Below are 10,635 nucleotides of genomic sequence, written 5' to 3'. Positions count from 1 at the left end.
CATTTGACTCTCTCATTGGATGCGGGTCGGCCCCGCTCCTCAAAGAAAGGAGAACCTGCTGGTATCCTCCTCCTCCTCTCCATCACATACAGAAGAGGGAAGGGGGAGGTAGAGGGGGGAGGTAGAGGGGGGAGGTAGAGGAGGGAGGGGGTGGGGTGGGGTGTAAAGATGTGATGGAGATTGAATCTGAAAAACCCGCAGGTGGACTCCTCTCCGCAGGCCCTGGGTGTCCCACGCCGTTTAAAAAGTGCACGCGACATGCTCTCATCTCTAATGCATCTTTTTAATTTTCAAACCCTGTTACGTGTGTGTGATTCATTTCTTGAGTGGCTGATTACCGAGCAAATCAACTAAATGAACAAAGAGACCCATTATCCCTCTGTTGCTGTTGGTTTGTCTGTAGAAGGGCTGCACTGCTTGGCATGCCACAAGGTCATGCTTTGGTTAATACATGATGGAGGACAATCCTTAAGGGCTGTAGATGGCACATAGTAATCAGGGAGGGAGGAAGGGCTAGGGTAGGCAAAGGGCTGATTGGTGAAGATCGAAGCAGAGTTTTGCACAACAGGTACCTATATATGAAGTAGAAAATGCACTAGCTGATATATCCACATCACTAGAAAAGGGCTGGTATTCAGTCTACTTCTTCAAGCAGTCAAATTCAGGTATGTTTGTCTGAAACACTGAATGGACTGACAGGCATAAATGATGAGATATCTGTTACATATGATTGAAAATTGTACAATATCTCACATTGATCAGCATCAACCATCAGCATAGACACTTTCAATTGAAATTCCTAGGCTTGCGTCATAACAGTGAATCTTGGCTCAGGGAGTTTGATAAGCACCTCACCATATACAAAGTCTCCTACACAAACTTCCATCCAGCTACCATTATACTTGAAAAGGCTTGGGAGTCTGATGTATTCATATCAGAGCAAGATTACCTATGCAACACAGGCTGAGCATATGTTAGCCACATTACATAATACTTCACACTCTATGCCATTTGCCATTTTAATGTTGTTTCTGTGCTCCTTATCTTGTTCTTTGCACTAGATTTCCTTTGGGACCTATTATTAACAAGCTTGCTTTTAAGTTGGTTCGTTTGTTTTTCTCCAGCATTTTTACTTCCAAGATTTAAACTTCGAAATATTGACTGCCATGGGATGTTTTATGTTAGTAACATTCTATTGCACACCCAAGCTGTATGTCATGTATGATTTTATTTTGTTACATTTCAAATCCATTTTCATCAAGAAATAGGAAAATAAATTGAAACTGAAACTGAAACTGACACTGAAATTGAAATTGAAGAGCAAAGAAAATAAGAAAGAGATATGATAGAGAGAGATGATAACATGGTGAATATAGTGTACTTACAGTGCTTGATCTCAGGCTGCCTTAATTATATGACAACTTTCAGCATTCAGGCCCCATTCACCTGTCAACAAAATCAAATAAATTCCTCATCAGAATCTCATTTCATAATAATATTGTTCTCCAGCAGCACTGTCAACACTCTCTTGCAATCATTCTCATCTTCAACTACATGTACTACTACTACTGATGATGATGATGATGATGATGATGATGATGATGATGATAACAATAATAATAATAATAATAATAATAATAATATTAATAATAATGATAATGATAATAATAGTTGTAATAATAATAATAATAATAATGATAATAACAATAATGATAATAATAATGATAATAATAATAATAATAATAATAATATTTATAATAATAAAAATGATAATAATAATGATAATGATAACAATAATGATAATAATAATAGTAATAATAATGATAATAATAATAAAATTGATAATAATAATAATGCTAATAATAATCATGATAATGATAATAATAATAGTAATAATAATAATTCGAGGGCATATTTTGGCTTAAGGCTTTGCCATCTTGGGTTCCATAAATGAAGTTGCACCTCAAAAACCTGTCTATCCCGTATGGCTGTCCTCAGTTTATTAATGCAGGCAAGGCCTGTGTCATTCTTTTAACACTGGTCATGACACTTTTGAGTAGCAGAAGTGAAGTTCTTTCCATTCATTTCTCCTTGTCGATCAAAAAGACATTTTGGAATCTCTCCATGTGGAAATGAGAGCAGAAGATCCTCTGTGGGGGGGGGGGGGGAGAGGGGGGAGGGAGGGAGACGGGGGAGGATGTTAGAAAAGCACCCTCACCACTCCTGCTGATGGGGAGATGACGACTGCCACACGGCTGCTCATCAACAATGTCATTCACATTCCTTCGGAGTGCACATTTACACATTCATTTCTCTCACTGCGCCACGCATCGCGGCACAGGTAGGCCCCCCTGGGGTACTTGAGGAGGGAGCCCGAGCGAGGTGAGAGCATCCCTAAAAGCGTGCCGGCTCATATAATTCTCCTCATGACAAGACGCAGGAATGAATGAATGAATGAATGAATGAATGAATGAACGACCATCCAGCAGTTTACTAGGCATGAGGATCGTCCAGCCCAGCGAGGGGGCGAGTCAACAGAGACGGCTCTACAAACTAAATTGAGCGTGCGCTGGGATCTCCTGCCATTCACCTGCCCATGAATCCACAATACGTATAACACATGCAAGACAGAACATGGCTCTCCAGACAAAAACATCTAATGCTGACCACTGACATTGACCATATTGACCAGCAGACTGCAAGATAACACACATTGGCAGCTGTACTTATTTCCTGCTCAACATAAAAAACAAAAATGGAAAGTCTGTGCTGGACATTAAAAAAAAAAACATCAACAACATCAGCTATTAGATGCAAAGAGTCTCACTTGTACATGACCTTGCATAACTCAATTGCATCAACGGAGATTCAATGCAATCAAATGCTACTAAAACGTTCCTTTATTCAAACTTTACAATGTATTCACCAACATGTCTCAATCAAAATATTAGTCCTTTCCAAGGTATGAATTTACCAAAATGTATATCTGAAAAAAAAAGTCATTTTGAAATAAAACCCATATATGCAAGTCAGATGCTACTTTTTTTTTTTTTTTTTTTCTGGAGGCGCACACAGTTATCAATTATTGTACCATTGTATCACATGTATTTTTTTTTTCTTTTCTTTCTTCTTCTTTTGTTACTGTTAACGTTAATTTTGTTAATGTTATTGTGTTTTCTAGTCTATTTGTATGAGTAGCAAAGTGCGCTTAGAAACGTCAGTATGAAGCGCCATATAAATGCAATTATTATTATTATTATTATTATTACTTATATGTTCTTTTATTCATATTGTAGAAATGTAATTGAGAACACATCCAAATTAGAATGTTATAGTCCTTTCAAATTAAAAATCTTACCGTAAAGTTATTTTGAAGTAAAACCCTTGTAATAACTGATAAAATGAGCCTAATCACTATATCAGTATCACACGAGTGTTTCTTTTTTTTCTTACAAAGAGAGTCCAGATATCTTTTAAACTGATAATGTAATCTAAGGAGGTGTTAAAGAAGGAAGTTCCACACAGGATTTCAACATTTCCCTAGAAATACAGCTCAAAATTGTTAAAATCAAGAACCCCTTCTTCGGTTTCCATATCAAAACTCTACAGAAGAACAGCTCAGAGCATGAACATCAAAGCAAGTGGAATGCGGAGGATTCACTTGTCATACAATAGAACATACACATAAATTTGCACAAACTGCGAAGGGATTCCACTCCTTCTCAACACCTCTCACTGTAATGTTATCACGAGTGATTTGGAGACGATCAGCTGCAGAGGAATAAAACTGGAACAACGTCCTCTCGATGTCATCGTCATGGAAAATCACAATTTCAAAAGAGCCATGAATGTCAGCGCGTGAGTTCTCAGAAAAAAGATGAACATGAGCGATGCATCCCTCCACTCTGTATATTTGCATTGCAATTTGTTTATTTCAAGATGGCTCAGATTAGGCCGAGAGTCTGGGGAGTGCGGAAACATATGCGGGAAGGACTAGTGGGAAAGAGAAGCCAGTCGAGACAGACAGACAGACAGACAGACAGACAGACAGATGGACAGACAGACAGACTGACAGCACAGATAAGATAGACAGAGAAATCGCAAACAGGCAGAGCCAGGGGAGGGAAGATAAAGCATTTAACTCTTTATGTGCAATGTTCGCAAGCCCGACTCGGTCGACGGCGTGCCAAGTTCGCTTATTTTGCTCAAACACACAAACCCGCCCAAACCGAGCAATGAATCGTCAAAATAAGTGCCACAGTACAATGAAAGCTTCACTCCTGATTCCATTCCTCTCACATGTATCCTGCATCGTGTGGTGAATGAATATCAAGTGGCGTTCCCTACAGGATTTTCAAGTAAATTCTAAGTTTCTGTTACTGTTTGTGTGCAAAAGTCATGCCTGGACAATGATGTAGCTACGGGTCATTTCAAAGAAAAATAATCATAGATTTGTTACAAAATTTACATAAAAGCAATGCTTGCAATCATCTCTACAACTTTGCTCGTTGCATAGCCAGCATCAAAAATTTCTATAAAAAGCTATGTTGCACAGATCTGATAAACAGAATGTTTTCCCAAAGCATGCCCGCTTTACAGTCTCAGAATGATGTGGTACACAGGGGGCCTACAGTGAGCGCATAGAGAGTTAAATAGATAGACAGAAAGACAAAAAACAAACAGGATATCCATGGAGGATCAGAAAAAAAAACCCCAAAAGAATGACATGTAGGATGACACAGAGACAGAAGAAAGAGGCACAAGGGTGGGAGGTGAACAACAGGTCATCAGAAATGGAGATGCCATTGGGAGAAGTTGAACCTTCCTCTCGTAAAGAAAGCAAATATGGAATGTTGTAAACAATAACTGAATTCTTGGAAATACAGTGAAAAAAAAAATCCCACAGCAGATACAGGAGGAAGTTATTTGGCTTGATTTGAAGCATTAGAGAAAGCAAAATAGATGACAGAATTGTTCAAATGAGGTGAAAGAGAGAGATTGATGAGGGCAAGGTAGAGTATAGGAAGCACGGAAAGTGATTTTAGAGAAGTACGCGTGCCAAATTTGAAATTCAAGACGCGTGTTGGAGGAAAGACGGCATTCACAAACAGCGCCAGTTAGGGCGGGCTCGGGAGGGTAGAGTATTGTTATTATATTTTCGGCAAAGATCCGTGAGACTTGCGATCTAGAAGATGCCCAGGGGTGATCGGGTTCTGACAAGATGACCCTCGTCGCTTTTTTTCGTCTGCATCTGAACCACTTTCCGAGGCCGACTCCAGGCCCATCCGTCCGTTCAGGTCGATCAATACGCCAACTGCATTTCTCTCTAGTCTGGCATCCAGACACCAACCTTCTCACATCAACAGTCCAAGGCCTACATAATTATGTGGCCATTTATCACAAAACCACCAAAAAGTTGCCGGACATAGATTTTCAGTTAAGGGTAGATTCTGAAAGAGCAGACTCTAAGCTTTATAATGATGTATGACTCAATACAAATGGACTCTCTTAGATCAAAATAATGAGAAAGTACACATTCTGGAAAAGCATTTAGAGAAATGAGGCTTTAACGTTTAGGGTCTGCTCAAGTGTTTAATCTCACTGTGCTGTGCTCTGTGTAATGAATGGGATAGAAATGAAAACATGATGCAATTTCAACCCTGTAGCAACCACAACGAAGGGATTATCAGATTAAACTGAAAATTTTCACACTCATTATGTACATTCTATTCATTACCCATACCAACTTTCAATGCAGTAGCACCATCCTTTCAAAAGTAATCAGAGTTGAAAGTGAGGAGTGTGTAAAGAGTTTTCAGGAAATGAAAAGGGGCCTCTGAGATATACCTATGTGTAATTACACTACTCTACAAACAAATGTTCTAGAAAAACTGCAAAAAACAGAATTTCCCAATTGCTTTATAATCCCACACTTTTGAATTATGTAGATGAAGCATTGCTCTTTCAGAAAATATAACAAATGAAGATTGTCGAGCTTGGTTGATCCATTTCACCTATTTTGAGTCCTCGGGTGAAATCAGGACGTGCGACTTACTATTGTTGGTTTTGTGATGCACGGTCACATACGTTCATTTGACCTCTTAGTTATAAATAGGGATGACAGCAGCCCCTGAACCCATCGAAGGTTCAGTCTACATTCTTTGTGAGGCAAAGATGAAGATTCTTATATCATTTCTTCCAGAGCAAAGACAGAAAATGCAGACCCGTCTAAAAAGAAACAACTTTTGTTGTTGTTGTTGTTGTTGTTGTTCATCATCACCATTTCCTTATCACTGATCTCTTTCACACCATTTACACATCATTACTGTGAGCTGCTCTCATAACCCCCCCCCCCCCCCCTTCATCAGTTTGAAGAATGCAGTTGTTCTATTTTGTGAGCCAGCTGACATATAATTTCAGCAAGATTTGTAGGTTTTGCTGCATAAACAGATCCAACATTGCTGGTCTGTCAGTATCCACTGCAATGTATTTTAGCCTTCGGGCTACGATTTTGCACATTTTACCTTATAAACCATTCTAATAATAATAATAATAATATGTTTGTTGAAAGAAAACCTAAGGTGCTCAGGTCAGCAATGAAAACTCAGTAAACTTTAAAAAAAGAATTAATATCAAATGGACATGGGAGATCACGTACAATGCAGATTGAATATAGTCAAATCAGATTAAGACTGAGAAGATGATCAGACGTACTGATAACATAAGGAGTGCCTTTCAATGGAGAAAAGCATTATATCCCCTTGGCATTTCCCAGAGCATTTTGACAGTACACGTGGGTTTTTCTGAGAGTTTTTTCGATAATGCACTTCTCCACATTTTCTTGCTGAGGTTCCAGGCACAGCCTTAAAGGGATCGTATAGTTTTGGTTGAGACCTAATTTCAGGTTTCTGACATTTTTTGGTGAGATAATAAGAAACCTCTTATGAAATATGAAAGAGCATGTAATTCCATGAGGAATTCAATGTTTAATTGATGAAAATTGGTTTTGAAATGGCTGAGATATCGAAACAGAGCGATTCTAACAAAGTGTGGGACCCACACTTTTATTATGATCGCTGTGTTTTACTTTGTTTTGGATGTTTCAGTCATTCCAAACCCGATTTTCAACAAATAAACTTTGAATTCCTCTTAAGATGGTATGCTCTGTACTATTTCATAAGTGTTTTCTTGGTATCTCGCAAAAAGTAAAAAGCCCAATTCTCATCTCCACCAATACTGTACTATCCCTTTAACTCTTTAAGGACAGTGCAATGGTCATTAGCACCTATAGCTCCAACTGAAAGTGGTCACTAGCACCTCTGCTGTGTCAACATCAGTTCCACAGAAGCTGCTCAAGCAAGCACACCTTGAGGTCATTGGCATAAACTTGTGACATAACCCTAATCCATTGTATGTCGTGCTCCTCATTTATAATCAATTCCTCTTTCTATCTAAAGTTGGACCAATAAGATGTATACAAACCATCAAAATACCCATAATGCATTTCTAAATATTCATAAACTTTACACAAAAAGAAATTAAGACAATATGGTGCAATATAGTACTTGATAAATTGCGGTAATTTGACTAATAGCAGACAAACATGCATTTTTCACTTCACTTAACTGTCTAATTGCATCAATTGAAATGGTGATCTTTGCAACAACAACAACAACAACAACAAAATCCAGGGGTTCCCATGATCATAATTGAGGCTTAACACAGCATAAAGCCTATGAAGGAAATTTTCCCTATAAAAGGGGAAATACAAGTGAGCAAACACAACATTTTGAGTTCCCAAATTTTGGGCTCATTCCAGTAGTACCATCTTCTCTTGATTGTGATTGTTCCCTTTATAATGATAATAATAACATAATAACATAATAACAAATAATACATATTTTTTATATCAAAAATTGTTAAACAGCTCCCATTTTATGTTTTTCACAGCTCCTGCAAGGTAGCTAGTTGAGGAAATTTGCATGTCATAAGAAATAAATATTTGTGACATCACAAACTATTGTAATCTTTGTATTGTATAACTTACACATCTACTATAGATCGCACCAAAGATGACATTCTTTTATTCATCTTTTTATTTGCTTACTCAAATTATTAGTCAGCACTACATTTGTGGTAGACTTGCTTTTTCTGTTGTCTACAGTGAACATGAAGGAATCACGATGAAATATGATGTGCTTGCTTGCAACAAATCCATTGAGTTTTGTGGCACCATCCACAACTACATTGGCCAAGTGTTCTTTCAATTTTTTTTTTTTTGTGGTAGAAAAACTCAGAAAAACATTTATGTGAAGGTAGATTTTGATTCAAAGAGCTATTAAGTGAACTGAAATCACTCTCAATGTTTAAAAAGCTGAACAATGGCTGAACAATCTGCCAGTACATCATCATGTTTGTCATATGACTGCACAATGCCAATCGTCAATCTTCCATCAACATCACAAGTAGAACCTCGAAAGCAGCCCCACTGAAAAGCTGGCTTTTTATTGTGGTACATGCTAATCCCCTCTTTGGGGACATTAACATTTCTCTCCCTGTCTCCCCATCCCCCCCCCCAACCCCCCCCCCCCCCCACTCTTAAAGGGGCATAGTCCCGGTAGTGTAGAGGGCGCTGTTGATGATACTGCCGATCACCGTTAGCATTGATACGAAGATTACCGAAGTTGAGCTGTCATCAAGAGTAAAGTGCATAGGTGTTGCTAAGTAACGTTGCCTTCGTTGTCTTCTCTGCGCATCGCGCAGTCTGTAGTAATGCCAGGGTGTGTGCATATGTGCTTGCTATTATGACATCACAAAAGAAGTTTGCTAAAGCTGTCATCCCCCTCAGCCGAATCATGAGCCGAACTGTGATCGGACCACTGACTACAGTGGATCGGACTTCTTCGGACTCGGGGGAAGTGGGTCAAAGCGTAAGCGCTAAAGAGGAGTCGATAGCGTAGGTCTCTATAGGAAACTTGCGCCGTGCGCCCGCATTTGACTAAAACAATGGGACCATGTCCCTTTAATATATGTTTCCCTTTGTTTGTCTGTCTGTCTGTCTGGTTCTGCATTTTCAATGTCAAAGCTGTTAGCTCTTTCACTGTACTACCTTGCGCAGCAAAGCACAGGGTCCAATTAGCAAAATGCAACTCTTACAGGTACTCATCAGCATAGCACAATACATACGAGATGTTGTGAACGCTTCAAGGACTTCCGTGATTAGATTGGAAGAGGCGATACTGGCTGAAACTTTGGTTAGATTGGCTTATCAGACCTGGCGAGGGTTATCTATAGGATAACTAACACACTAAATGCACACAATAACAACCTCATATATTGCACCTAATTCAGAGTGATGCCATTTTCCATATTCATTTTTTTTTCTTTAAATCTAACAAATGAAATTCTGCAATCATTGAGAGCCAAGGAGAGGTATTGTCTGTGAGTATATTAGCGCATGTTTATAAAAACACCCTATTATTACCAGTAGTACCAAAACTTCCAACGTACAATCTGTTCAGAAATTTTTCCTACGATATTCTATCGTCTGACAAAGATCATAATCTGACTGCCTGCCTCTCTCTCTCTCTCATTCCAAAATCCGATTTGTTCATGATTTTTCATGTCGCCACAGCAAGCCCCATCAAATTAATTTGGCCAGACTGAAAGAGACAGACCGAGCTGGATTCTTGGCACACAAGAACAAAAAAAAAATGCAATATTGACTGCAGCTGTTTTGAAAGTATTGCTGACGTATATGAGTGGAGGTCGTCTGGGCACCACATCAGACAAAACAACTTATCAGTCCAATATCTCTGGAAAACATCCAGTCTTTTTGGCCTCAATTAGGTACTACTGACTACATCTAACATTTCAACATATGGTGTCATGCGGAAAGATGACACAGAAATAATGAGTGTGTTTGCATTCACGCTCACAAGTCACATGGCATCAAATTTCAATCTATGTCACATCAAGTGTGTTTCCAGTACTAATGACTTTATTCAGACCATCGATTATTACTGTATATGCCAAATATTTCACGAGGTTCTTATTTTTGAGAATTTTGCGAGTCAGGGGAGCTATTCGTGAATTCAAAGACAGGCGAAAATATTGACTCTGATCCCGACATGAATGTGATATGCACGCATACATTTCTCCATTCAGTACTGTACTCCAAGATTGTGAATTTAACCGTTCACGAAATCGTCGGGAAGTCCTGGTTCCCAAAAAATTAGACTCGCTATGTAATATGGCATATCCGGTGTCTAGTTTAATGTAATGCTACTTTATCAGCACTAGCACTGTTCACTTGCTCACCAGTGCTTATAAACTCAGATGTCATTTGCCCCTAGATCTGACAAGAGATGCCCCCCCCCCCACACACACACACATCCATGAACTTTGGCTCCAAAAACAGAAAATCAGCAAGATTATAACAAGAATCACAACAAAACACACGGACAATGGAATATAGCCATTTCAGGGAAGTACCATGACCTTTTACTGTCACCTTTAGCCTGTCATGATTTCATAAATAAAATGATTCACTAATCTTTATCGTGTTGATATAACATTTTATACATCATCTCTAACACTACTATACCATCAAAAACATGGCCATTACATTTAAGG

General features: G+C 38.7%; 1 long non-coding RNA gene across 1 annotated transcript in view; it reads right to left on the bottom strand.

Annotated features, from left to right (window-relative positions):
- Positions 1–1,377: 1,377 nt before the first annotated feature.
- Positions 1,378–10,635, bottom strand: part of LOC139716732 (uncharacterized) — a 47,477-nt gene continuing 38,219 nt past the window's right edge. The window contains exon 3 of the long non-coding RNA XR_011709917.1: positions 1,378–1,446. This is a non-coding gene — a long non-coding RNA (uncharacterized lncRNA). The remainder of the gene's footprint in view (positions 1,447–10,635) is intronic.

This window comes from Diadema antillarum, unplaced genomic scaffold (genome assembly GCF_040938485.1).
Source record: "Diadema antillarum isolate AM-2024a unplaced genomic scaffold, OU_Dant_1.0 scf00000069, whole genome shotgun sequence".
Classification (NCBI taxonomy): domain Eukaryota; kingdom Metazoa; phylum Echinodermata; class Echinoidea; order Diadematoida; family Diadematidae; genus Diadema; species Diadema antillarum.
Note: the sequence above shows the minus strand (reverse complement) of the source record. Positions and strands in the feature narration are given on the sequence as shown.